Source organism: Cebus imitator, unplaced genomic scaffold (genome assembly GCF_001604975.1).
Source record: "Cebus imitator isolate Cc_AM_T3 unplaced genomic scaffold, Cebus_imitator-1.0 Scaffold272, whole genome shotgun sequence".
In the NCBI taxonomy this organism is placed as follows: domain Eukaryota; kingdom Metazoa; phylum Chordata; class Mammalia; order Primates; family Cebidae; genus Cebus; species Cebus imitator.
This window is the reverse complement of record NW_016107587.1, coordinates 2,298,303-2,311,687: the sequence shown is the minus strand read 5'-3', so window position 1 is coordinate 2,311,687 and position 13,385 is coordinate 2,298,303. Positions and strand designations below refer to the sequence as shown.

Sequence of the window (13,385 nt, the reverse complement as noted above, 5' to 3'; positions counted from 1 at the left end):
GGAGTGCAATGGCGCCATCTCGGCTCACTGCAACCTCCGTCTCCTGGGTTCAGGCAATTCTCCTGCCTCAGCCTCCTGAGTAGCTGGGATTACAGGCACGCACCACCATGCCCAGCTGATTTTTTGTATTTTTAGTAGAGACGGGGTTTCACCATGTTGACCAGGATGGTCTCCATCTCTTGACCTCGTGATCCACCCACCTCGGCCTGCCAAAGTGCTGGGATTGCAGGCGTGAGCCACCGTACCCGGCCTCATTATTTTTTTCTATAGCTTATTCTAACTTTAGTTTTTTCAAACATCTTTCCCCGAGGACACATCTGTATCACATTCATTCCAGATTCCTTCCCATCTGACACAAGACCAGGTACATAACAGTGTCTACAAACACCTAAGAACAGGACACACTGCTGTCGTGGCTTACCCAGGGCAAACACGCCCAGAGGTCAGCTGGATCTATCACCACCCTTACCACGGTGCCCACAGGAACCGGCTGAAGAAATCTGAATTCCACAATGAACAGATAGCCCCCAGCCGGATAAAACTCCTCCAACGTGAGTACCAAAATTCACACTCTCTGGGGTCCACCCAGGAACAACGGCCAAGAGCACAGGCCACCCCACTGCCCATGCAAGCCAGAGTGGAAGGCAAATGGCTGAAGGTGGCTTTTTACTACAAGGATACCCTGAATCTGCTCTTCCTTATTTAAAAGGGTAGCCTTTCAGAAAACTGCCACACTTCATTACTAGTAACAAATAGCATGCATGTGATAGATCTCCACAGTGACGACAACAGACTGATTTTTCACTGGCAAGAAACAGTGCTCAATCCTAAGGCGAATCCGCATACACCAACAGGCTGCCTCTTCCTGCCCCGAACTCTGACCCCCTCCTGCCAGGAATTGCAATCTAGGCTCTTACACGCCAGGGTCCTTCTTCTCTGCGCCCCTGGGCTCACTTGGGGCTTGTCCCAAGGCAGTTTCCCATTCTCCTTTCTGGCTGAAAGCTGCTGTCCTGGGCTCAGTTGAAGATCCACTTTTCATCTGACTTCCCAGACTGGTTAATCATCCCCCGTGGCTGAGCCACCCAAGGATGGTTGGGGCCCTGACCTTCTAGTGTGGTCATATGTCTTGTGCCTCCAATAGGAAGTCCTAACCTTGTCTGGGATTTTCCACACACAGCACCAAGCAGGAGCAATAAACGCTGGTGCAAGAATGAAAACACTCTGCTTTGCTGTATTCCCACCTGTCTCAGACCACACCCTTCCAAGTCCTTGCTGAAGGAAGCTGAAGCTGAGGGTCTGGGGGTACCAAGGGACCCAGAAGCCAAGGCAGATGTGGGGCCACCTCCTCCAGGCACAGACCCCCTCACTCCAAAGCTTGAGTGGCAGACTGGCCTCATTACATCTTAAGGCCACAATAAGCTCTGCTGCTGCCCGGCTTCTGATTTTCTTCGTGCTTGGCCACAACCTTCTGTGCTTTTTACTGGCCAGGTTGTCTCACCCTAGCTTCTGATAGCACCTGGTTCCCAGGAACAAAGTGAGATTCTTCCTAGGGAGGAGGGGATCCAGACAGCTAAGGCAGATGTCAGCAAGCCGGACATCAGGAAGAGAGGCTACATCTCAACCTGGGTTGGAAACCCAGCTGGAACTGGGGACTTGAGCCTCTCTATGAGTCAGACTTTAACACCAAGTACAAGGTTCCCTGGGGGAGGGCTGAGGGGCGACTTGGGCCCATGTTTTGTCATTGGAAACTGGAGGCTGCTCCTACACGTTCACTCCCGCACACGATCATGCATTCACCCACAGATAAGTTCACTGAGCAGTGTGTGTGCTCAGTGTCAGAGGAAATACAGCGAAGCCTGGCTCAGCCCACACCCCTCCCAGAGGGACGAGCTACACACAGTGTTAGGAGGGGGCACGGAGTCCACCGATCATGGGAAGAACTCTACGAGTGGGCTGTGACTTAAAGCAGAAGCGGGCGCTTTCCAGACAGGAAAAGAGGCGAGGAGAGGCAAGGGCAGCGAGGCACCGTGTTTTTGGTGAACTGGCCAAAAGCTGGGTGGCTAATGCACAGCCGTGTGGGACACTGAGGGTAGACAGGGCTCGAGAAGCAAGGACTGGGTGGTGAGCAGGATTGCACGAAGCAGTGACAAGGGAGAAGGCCCCAGTACCGAGCTGGGCTGGACCCGAGGTCACAGGGGGCCCTAACTGGCAAAAAGGAAAAGGCATCCTCCTGGAGGACCCCCTGGCAGCCCTGGGAGGACACTTGGGAGAAAGCAGGAGTGGACACGGAAACTCTAGGTAAGAGAAGCTCAGCCTCAGGCAACTGACCTAGATGTACTGGGGAGAGGAGGGCCGTGGCAGCAGAGAGGTGACGGCAGATTGCTGATACACAGGAGGATTGATCATAAGGATCTGTGGGAGGAAAAACGGGAGCCACCTTTCTTTCCATTGGGGAGGAGCTTGCTAGTCTAGAAAGGAGGTCGTTACGATAACCACTACATTGGGAGACAGGAATCAGATGTTGGTGTGACTCATGGCTTCCAATCTAGAAATGTAGATGTATCTAGAAATGAAAACAGATATGAATGTGTGTGTATGCAGCAGTGCACACGCACACATGCACACACACACAGATACTCCCAGCTCTGTCCTTGGAGGGTGAGGAGGCTCCAATAGCAACAGTCACCCCCAATGAGCCTGAAATCTCTTTTTTTTTTTTTTTTTGGCCAGAAAGAGAGCACTCACAGAACAATGGGTGTGTAACTAAAGGACACAGGTGCCAGCCTGAAAAAGCTTTCATTAGGCTTGGGCATCAAAATAGTGATAATATTGGATTACAAGCCATTGAATACAATATGATTCCAAGAGTCTTTTGAGTCCCTACTGATAGAAGCAAATGACCCCCTCTCCCCCCCCCACACACACACACACTGAAAACCTATGTGGTCTCAAAGTTCCTCCTCACTTGGTGGACAAGGAGGAGGAGAATAGCAGGAGACGGTCTCAGAGAGGCGATAGGAGGCCTGGGAGCAGGTTGCTAGGAAGGGTAAAGGTCTCGGCTTCTGTGCATCATGTTATGGAAAACTCGGGAGTTACACGCAGCGGAGAGACAGAATCTAACAGGCTGTGACTGGTTGCTCTTTGGAGAGAATACATAGTCTTTTTTTGTTTGTGTGTTTTGTTTTGTTTTGTTTTTATTTTTATTTTCTTTTTTTGTGGGAATATATAGTCTCTAAATATTTCCCTTTATTTGTTATAAAAGGGAAAAGAGGAAGTCAACAACAGAGAAGGCTTTAGTCTCCACCTAATCAAGGGATCAAGGTGAGCATGACCTTGGATGGGACAAGCCATGGTTGGCACCAAGATGAGAACACACATTACTACTGGTTGTTTCTGCAGAAAGGCATCATCTAAACCAAATCCTCAGCACACCTTGGCCAGACAGCCCAAGTGAGGGGTGGAGAGTCCAAATCCTTAGTCGCTCTGACGTGTGCTCACAAGCCCCAGCCCTGATTCCTAGCCCCAGTGCTCTGCAGTTGGGGCCACCAGACACTCTGGGCAGATGACTCCCAGCTCACTTCTACCCGCTACGTGCCCATCAACACGAAATCTGACACAGCCAGCCCCACTGCTCCATGGCTTGAGGATACTTGAGTGTGAGAGAGTTCCTATGTGCCACCTAAAGCACATTTAAAATCACTTTGCCTCTGAAATTGAAGAAGACGGCTTTCAGTTTAAGGAATTTCCGACATCAGCAAGTTACTGCCAGCTCTAATCTGCAGAAATTGAGCCTGGCCTTCTCTCCTTGTCCAAAGGCAGGGACGCTAGTCACTGGGCAGCAGGAGGCTGCCAGTGTCTCTAGGGACCGGTCTTATATCTGGGCCCTGCCCAAGCACGGACTTTGGGAAAATCCTCCCTCTCAAGGCTTCCCTTCTGTCTCTTTCCCAGTGCAGCCAGCTTGTGCCCCATCCCACATCCAGAAGGGACAGTGTGCCTCCCAGGGCACTCACCACATTTTAGTATGTCCTTACCCTCTAGGACACTCAGGAAGTGTTCAGGCACACATGTATCTCACCTGTCCAGCAAACATCTTCCCACGTGTGCCCTAGGGCCATGCTGGATAGGGAAGACTGGCAGAAGAGGACATTCAGGTAGATGAGGTCCCAGGGGCTCAGGATATGCATGGGGCACCTGAAAAATTGGAGAGCTGGGGAGCTGGCTTCTAGTTCCTGCAGTGGGGGGTGGGGGGCTCTTAAGGACCCAGTGACATCCTAGGGGATAAGGAGTCCACCTCCCAGAGTGATAATAATGATCAAAGATGCCATTTGTGAAGTGCCTGACCCTCAGGATGGTCCAAAGCTGGAGTTATCCACTCAGATGGAAGCAGGACTTCAAAGCATTACTGCTTTGTGCTTTGCACGATGCTGTTTCTCATGAAAATCACACAGATGATTTCATATCTCGGTAGATACATGATGAATGAGAGTCCACTGGCCACAGAGGAGAGTGCATTTATTCTACTAGTTTAACCAGCATGTTTCCATTAGCCACAAAATTCCCGGGCATGCAAAGCGGTCCACCTGTCTCCACCCCTCACAAGCAAAGAGCACAACTTCCTCACAGTAAAATGGACCCCCTCTCCTATGGCTGTCTGTGTGTCTCCAAAATCCATATGTTGAAATCCTTACCCCCAAAGTGATGATATTAGGAGGTGGGGCCTTTGAGAGGTGCTTAGGTCATGAGGGGGGACTCTGCATGAATGAGGTTAATGCCTTTAAAAAAGGGACCCCACAACACCCTTTTCCCATTCTGCCGTGGGAGGACACAGATAGAAGGTGGTTTTGATAGTCCGGGCGCGGTGGCTCACACTTGTAATCCCAGCACTTTGGGAGGCCAAGGCAGGCGGATCACGAGGTCAAGAGATCAAGACCATCCTGGCCAACATGGTGAAACCCCATCTCTACTAAAAATACAAAAATTAGCTGGGCGTGGTGGTGCTTGCCTGTAGACCCAGCTACTTGGGAGGCTGAGGCAGGAGAATCACTTGAACCTGGAACACAGAGGTTGCAGTGAGCTGAGATCATGCTGCTGCACTCCAGCCTGGCAACAGAGCCAGACTCCATCTCAAAAAAAAAAAAAAAAAAGAAGGTGCCTTTGATGAACCAAGAGCCAGCCCTCACCAGACAATGGACCAGAGCCTTGATCTTGGACTTCCAGCCTCCACTTCGAGAGCTTCCAGAACTGCCTGAGGTCACGGAGTTAAATAACCCGAAGCCCAAGTCCCCAGGTCCAGCTCACAGACCTACTGCTACCAATGAGTGTCCCAGGACCCAAGCACGGGTCAGCAGAGCATCCCTGCACTTCCAACAAGCCAGCTTCCTCCTGTCAAATGAGCTGCCCCACCTATTCTAACCGAAAATGAGAACACATGAAACTCTCTAGTTCACAGGGGCCCTGTGTCGAGGACATCACAATTTATTTTTCCACTCCTTGCCAAGGATTTCTTCACCGTCAAGGTGACTCCAAGCAGAAGCACCCTGCAGAGTTAGTTTGTACGGAAAGCCTGGAGACCCACGGCGTCAGGATATACTCTGCTGCTTTGAACACCTCGAACACTAAAAACGGAGAAGGTACGTTTACTTACTCTGGGGATGGAGTGAAAGGATACGGCTGTGGGTGCTGTGTCTGAGAGGTACATTCACTTCCTCTGGTGGTAGAGGAAAAGGATACAGTTGTTGGTGCTGTGTCTGGCCTTTTAAACTCTTTTTGCAATAATACATTGAAGTGCATAAGAGGGCATTTTCTGGAACACGGAGGAAGAGCTAGATGGTAGTTCATGCCACTGGTCACAAAAGGGGCAGACTTTCCACACTCCCCTCCCATAGAAATCTCTGTTACCCTGTTGAATGTGGCACCCAAGACTCCAGGAAGTTTTACAACCTGTTCAGCTTCAAAACCTGTGCCAGATCCTTAAACAGGGTACTGAGGGCAAGGTGGCCCGGCCTGGTCTTCCCTCCCCTGGGGGGGTTCCCATGGGGAGGCTGGGGCAGCGGGAGGTGGGTCACCCACAGAGGGCCATGTCAGTTACTAGCATCCTCTCGGAAACGTCTCTAACTGGCCCTTGTCCTTTCACACCTCCCCGGTTTCCTCCTGATCAAAAATGCCCCAACATTCCCTGGCTTAGATCAGAAAGTGACCACTGGACCACATCTGGAACTGTGGGCAGTTCTCAGCCAATACTCCTCCTCAGATTCTCTGCAGGAGCTGGTTAAAAACATACCGACGTCCCACGAACTCCACCCCTACCACTTACACCACAATCGGGGCACCACAGCCTTAGGGGAACCCTGGACGGTGATATTTCTTCACAATCTCCCCAGGGGCTCTGATCTGTAGCTGGGTTACGCACAGAGCTACAGGATTTGGGGGCAGAGGCAGGTGCTCTGCTCTCCTGTAAACTGGAGCCTCCCCCAGGAGGCCTGGACTGAGGTGGGCCAAAGAGCTGCGGCGGACCCTGACCCCACTCTTCTGCTCACTGTCTGCGGGTTTATCATTATTTATTCTGGGCCACAGTTTCTTCATCTGCTAATGCGGATGATCAAATTCCAACCGAACTCCAAGGCTTATGAGGATTATGCTGGACAGTGCACAGAGGGGGCTCTCTTCCTTGCCCACTGACCATCCCTTCTCTTCCCTCTGTGATGAGGAGTGCCTGCAGCCCTTAATACTTTAAGGGCAAGTGGGGAGACTGTTCCCAGACAGTATAAAACTGGTATATGGTTTCTCAAGAAGTTGAGCTGTTTTTATTAATATTAACAAAAGTTAGCTACTTACTACTGAATTTTTTTTTTTTTAAGACAGGGTTTCACCATGTTGGCCAGGCCAGTCGTGAACTCCTGACCTCAGGTGATCCACCTGCCTCGGCCTCCCAAAGTGCTGAGATTACAGGCCTGAGCCACCACGCCCAGCCACTACTGAATTTTTTTAAAAACCAAAAGTAATTTGTTATTGTGACTACAAGTCAGTATTTTTATGCCCCGATTGGCATGAGGCAGGCAGAGATGGAGAGTCAGAGCCTGCTCTAGAGAAGCTCAGCAGAGGGCAAGGTCAAGCGGGCCATCCCCCAGTGGTACGGAGTCAACCTTGACACTTGTTCTTCCCATACAGGTGGAAAATGTGCCCTCATAAAAGCTCCAGGCTGGCTGGGTGCAGTGGCTCACGCCTGTAATCCCAGCACTTTGGGAGGCTGAGGCAGGCGGATCACCTGAGGTCGGAAGTTCTAAACCAGCCTGACCACCAACATGGAGAAACCCTGTCTCTACTAAAAATACAAAACATTAGCGAGGCATGGTAGGGCATGTCTGCAATCCCAGCTACTCAGGAGACTGAGGCAGGAGAATCGCTTGAACCCAGGAGGTGGAGGTTGCAGTGAGCCGAGATCGCACCACTGCACTCCAGCCTGGCGACAGAGTAAGACTCCATCTCAATCAATCAGTCAAGTTCAATAGAAGGTGTCCCTGCCCTTCCACACGGAGGTGATTCTCAGGTCCCCAGCTGAGTGGGATGCTCTTGCCTTAATCCCTACTTTACCCAAATCTAACCCCTAAGAAGCTTCCAGTACATTAAAGGCATGCCTCCAGTAGATAACACCACAATGCTCCAACCCAGAAAAAAAAGAGAAACCAAAATTACCATCCACACTCAGAGAGCAGAAACAGAACAGAAATGAAGCGGCAGAGGCCCTGTCTATCCTCACCCTCAGCCATGTGTCTGGCCAGGGCCCAACCTCTCAAGCCTTGGTCTCCCACCAGTGGCACTGCCAGGAGAATGAAGCAGAAGGGGCTGGGGGAAGCCCTGGGCTGGGGCAGCTGGACACGCACACTCCAAGGACCCCCAAGCCACTCCAGACCAGGGCTGAAACCACTGGCTACCTGGGACCCTGCCCCAGCCATACCAGAAGGCCGGCACAAGGTGCAGTGGGCATCCAAGGTGGCCAGGACAGCAAGGAGGCTCCCACGTTAGTTTGTACCATTCTTCCACCCACTCATAATTTAGTCTCAAACCCAGTTCAATACCCAGGGTGTTCCTGGCACATCCACATCCACAGGTCACCAAACCCCAGAATCAACGAAGATGTGGTTCTCGTTTCACGGCCAAGGGGCTGAGGGTCAGAACTTAAGTGTCATACCGGACCCACCTGTCTCACACGGCGTGCACATCAGGTGCCTCCTGGCCTTGCACACACTCACTGCACAGGAGCACAGCTGTTCCGGAGCTGGACTGAGCGCCCAGGACCTGCTGCCACTGGAGGAAATCTCCTTCCTCACAGTCTTCCTGCGTCCCAGCCCGGTGCACACCCACTGCATAAGAAGCCTGGGAAAGTCCCTCCCCAGGCGGCCCAGCACGGTGAGGTGGTGAGGCTGGGAGCCTGGGGAAATTTCTACACATCTGTTTCTAGCTTCCTGAAAGGTTCAATGTATTGCTTTTATAATTTTTTTCTTAAGTATCACTAAAGTATACTTATAGCGTAGGACTCACAGTCCTCTTATCCTCCATATTTAAAAAATAAAATTTAAAACAAGTTATTCAAGCAAAGAAAAAGGCAATTCAAGTCCCACCTCACCACTGAAGCTTCTCATCCCATGTCTGCAGTGACAGTCATCATTGTCTACCCAGGCTAGCAGGGAACAGACACAGGCCTGGGGCATACACCACTCATACTATAAACTGCGCGTGTGCCAAGACCGTGGGCCCCTCACCGTGTGCGCTCAGCACCTGCCTGGTCAGACACGCCTGTGCTAGACAGGCGCTGTGGATGGGACAAAGACAGACGCCAGGTTTTAAGGTCACTATCTTGACTACCACACCCCTTGGTCACGCCCTGGGCTGGGCCTTTGGAACACCCTGGGCTGTGGCCTTCTATCTGCTGCCCTTTGAATTTCTGATTAGCTGGTTTACAATTATAGCTGGCAGGGTTCATCTGTCCATTCATTCATTCCTGAGTTTACAGCCTGGGAGGGAGCAGAGAGAAGATAAAGCCTAGGGGGCTGTGGTCCCACCAGGGTGAGGGGGGAGGGAGGCAGTATGTGTTGGACTCCAGTGTAGACTGGGCCTGGCCTGAAACAGGTAGGCAGAGGCTCAGGAGCAAAGGGTGGGTGTGGTGCGGAGGGCAAAGCAAAGAATTGAGGGTGATTCCTCAATTCCTGGACGCACGTGTTGACTTCAGCTGGGCTAAGAATTAGGAGCGATAAGGGGGCTGTATCAGGGAGTGGAGACTAAGCATGGGTGGGGACCTCCAAGAGTAACCGGCACTCGGTGGAGAGCTGGGGACATTAGATTTGCAGGCATGCTTCTGCTGAAATTGCAGGGGGCAGCCGCACTGAACACAAAGGCACCCGTATTAATGGGGTCTCAGGAGCTGCTCCTCCCAGCCCTCTAGGTGTCCACCGTTAGTCACCGGACAGGGACCACCCTACAGTTCCATCAGCTGGCCAGGTCCACATTGGGCATCTTCCCTGCATGAGGTCGGGAAGAACGCGGTGACCATTGCAGGCTCGAGACTTGTCCCCAGCCATCCTGGCTCTTGCTTTCCAACTCCTGACGGTGTCTCACTGTCATCCAGGTTGGAGTGCAGTGGCGGAATCCCAGCTCACTGCAACCTCTGCCTCCCAGGTTCAGGTGATTCTGCCTCAGCCTCCCGAGTAGCTGGGACTACAGGCATGCACCACCACATCTGGCTAATTTTGTATTTTTAGTAGAGCTGGGCTCTACTCATGTTGGTCAGGCTGGTCTTGAACTCCTGACCTGAGGTGATCCACCCACCTTGGCCTCCCAAAGTGCTGGGATTACAGGGGTGAGTCACTGTGCACCCCCCCAACTCCTAATCTTCATGTCTTTCTTGACTGCGCCAACTTTCCCAGTGGCACAGAGCCTGCTGTAACACATCTGGTCTTTAAAAACACACCCCTCCTTGGATGCCCACCCAGCCTTCCCATACCTGGCCTTTTTCTCTGCTGCTCCCATTACAGGAAGCTTTCCTCAAAGGGCTGACTGTAGTCACTGCCCCTTTACCCCAAGGCTCATGGGCTCCTGAATCCATGCTCAACCCATCTCACTGGAACTTTCCATAAGTCACCACCTAGACACTGCCTGTCAAACCCAGTAAATGACACTTGCCCATCCTTTAGTCCAATCGCAGCTGCATTTGAACACACCATCTCCTGACATTCCCTTCCCTGGTCTTTGTGACCCCAGTGCCCTACCTCACTGGTCCTGCCCTTGTCTCTTTCGGAGGGTCTTATCACCTTGGGTGCTCTAAGTTTCAGGGTACTTGGGCTCCAAGCTCTGTGTGCATGCACCTCCCAAGTCTGTACCCAGCCAAGGAGCATGACAGTACTGGCTGTCACCCTTCCCACCACCTGTCTGCTGGCTGATGGTCCTGAGCTCCAAGCTTCTTCTCCCCTGGCCTGCTGAGTCCTGAGCACCACCTGCTCCCACCTTCACTGGGCCATCCCTGAAGCACCGTTCACTTCAACCCTCCAAATCAGAACTCCCAGTTTTCTCCCCAACATGCTCCTCCCTGCTGCCCTGTCTGCAAAAGTAGCACCCACTTCCCCACACAGTCAAGTGTCAACCTTAGGGCTCTTTCTACTTCTCTTACGGCACAGAGCCAATCTGTCAGCAAGTCCCACAAAACAACCCCCAAAGGCCCAGTTCCCCGGTCTCTACCCCCACCATCCTGGTCCACCCACCACTGAACTCTGACCATCTCTGCATCTACAAGCCAGCCAAATGGAGCTTTTTTTTTTTTTTAAGATGGGGTTTCACCATGATGGCCAGGCTGGTCTTGAATTCCTGACCTCAGGTGATCTACCCACCTCAGCCTCCCAAAGTGCTAGGATTACAGGCGTGAGCCACCGCGCCCCGCCATGGAGCTTCTTAAGACAGGAATCAAGGCATGACAACATTCTAGCACAAAACCCTCTCCAGCTTTTAGAATCTACACCCTTAAAAAAAGTTCTGGCTGGGCTCAGTGTTTCATGCCTATAATCCCAACACTTTGGGAGGCTGATGTGGGCGGATCATGAGGTCAGGAGTTTGAGATCAGCCTGACCAACATGGTGAAACCCTATCTCTACTAAAAATACAAAATTAGCTGGATGTGGTGGTACATGCCTATAGTCCCAGCTACTTGGGAGGCTGAGATGGGAGAATCACCTGAACCTACGAGGCAGAGGTTGCAGTGAGCTGGGATTCCTCCACTGCTCTCCAGCCTGGCAACAGAGCTAGACTTCATCTCAAAAAAAAAAAAAAAAGTTATTTTTATGAGCCCACAGACCAAAGTGATCTAGCCCCTGCCTATCTCTGGCCTGCTCTGTAACTTGTTCAGCCGGGCACTGCCTCAGGACATTTGACCTGCTCTTCCTTGCACACAGGACTCACTTCCCCCAGATCCCTGCCCAGTTTATGCCTCTCCTGCAGGAGGCCCTACGGAAAAATCCGTCCACCTCGGTCTTATAGTCATCGGGTATGAAAAACTCACTTCTAGCAGGGCATGGACTCTGGTCCATGTAGTTCACAGATATCCTCGTGCCTAAGGATTTGCTGAATGAATGAATGAATGAATGATACTCTTGATGGGCCCTGACACACAGACAGCCTCCTGGCCCACTCCAGAGTTTTCATGCTCTGACCAGAACACTGCAGTATCAACTCTACCCACGTCCCTGCCCTCCCACCTGCATCCCCACGACCTGGTTAGTTAGTTTGGTTCTTGACGGGAGTGCCGGCCCCATACCTTGGTCTCCTCTCCCCTCTTCCATCCCTCCCATCCATCCCCTCTCAGCTGAGCATTCGTCCCCAGATGCAACACTGAGGTCTCCCCTGTGATGCCTTCTCAGGAAAGAACAGGCGAGGTCTTCTGGCCCCAGGCCTAAGGCCCCGCAAAAGTTCTTAGGTCACAGAGAAGCCCTGCAGCCTCATCCTGTCCTTCACTTATCCAAGGGACAGACGTCAGAAGGGGCCCAGGCCTATTTGTCAAATTAATGAAGGAAAGAAGAAAGGAAATGGGAAAAGAAACACAGCCCCATGGTTCCATGGCCAGCAATGTCCACAGTAATCCTTGATATATGGAGAGGACTTGGTGAACTACACAGCCCTTTGCAAAAGATAAACATGTGGAACAAATGGGTGAATAGCCACACTGTAGGATCTGTCCTGGAAAGTGGTAACCTTGGCTTGCTGTCCCTCTCACCCTCACCTTCCCAACCTCATATAGGGAGGACGCTGTCCCTAGTTGTCCCACGGCAAGAAGGCTAGGACCGGGAGAGAGAAGCATAAAGATGCTTTTGCAGCAGGGTTTCAGTGGGCAAGACACATGCAAACCAAATTGCTATGTTCTCATTTAAAACACTTGTCACTATGGTCAACTCTGCTTCAAGGAATGTGTTCTGAGGCAGTGACCACACCTGGAAGGATCTACATGGAAAGGCAGCTACAGAATCGTGCACAGCAAGAAAAGCTGGAAGCAGTTTTAATAGCCAGCATCTGGGCTCTGGTCATTTTATGGTACTAACATAGAATGGAATTTGAATGCTATGAAGTCACTAAAACTAATAATCACATCCATATTCACTGACATGGAAAACACCCAAGGTATATGAAGAAAGTTACAAAACGAAACAGACCTAAGTTTTGGTCATTCCCAAACAGAGTCACACCACCCTAAGGAGGAGGAGCTTTACTGTGGGGTGACTGAACACATCTCCCAAGTCTACACCCAGCCAAGGAGCATGAGCTCACTCAGAAAAGGGGTGAGGAGAGGCTCCGCCTCTTGGAAGCCTGTGTGAATACACTTCACAAGACCTGCAGGAAGCACCAGGAAGATCTTCCTAAAACACCCAGTTCCTTCAGGAAGCATCACCTTGGAGGGCGCCTGCTCCGTTCTCAAATGGGCAAGGTGGGCTCCCTGACGCGCAGAGGGCAGACAAAGTTTAGCACCCAAGCTCCCGGGCAGAAGGCTTGTCTGTTGTCCACTTCCTGCCGCTGGACCTCAGGAACCGAGCAAGAGCACGTGGCAAGACCCTAGGCACGTCCTGAAGGCGGAGGCCCAGTGGGGCCCCGGCATGGACTGGATGGTTCCGTCTCGCTCCAGGTGTCTCCCTAAGCAAATGGGGAGACCACGGAGGAGGTGGGTTGCAGTACAAAAAGCCATGTGGCTGGAGCCATGGATGTCGCCGCCTCAGACCAGAGGGAAGGAGCTGGAGTTCCAGCATAGCCTCCAGGAGCAGGGGAGCCTTTGGCTTCAGGGCTCAAAAATACAGTCAAGGAGACCCCCAGTGGAACAATTCATACCTGTGGAGCACTTTTTTTTTTTTTTTTTTTTT

The 13,385-nt window shown here is 51.7% G+C and overlaps 1 protein-coding gene across 3 annotated transcripts in view; it reads right to left on the bottom strand.

The window, feature by feature from the left end:
• Positions 1-13,385, bottom strand: part of TNS3 (tensin 3) — a 315,575-nt gene that overhangs the window by 269,971 nt on the left and 32,219 nt on the right. The window contains exon 1 of one of the 3 annotated variants that reach the window (XM_037728609.1): positions 922-1,016. The exons of the other annotated variants lie outside the window; for them this stretch is intronic. The gene's annotated coding sequence lies outside the window, so the exon portion shown is untranslated. Of the gene's footprint in view, positions 1-921; positions 1,017-13,385 lie in introns of those variants that run through there. 3 annotated transcript variants of the gene reach the window in all.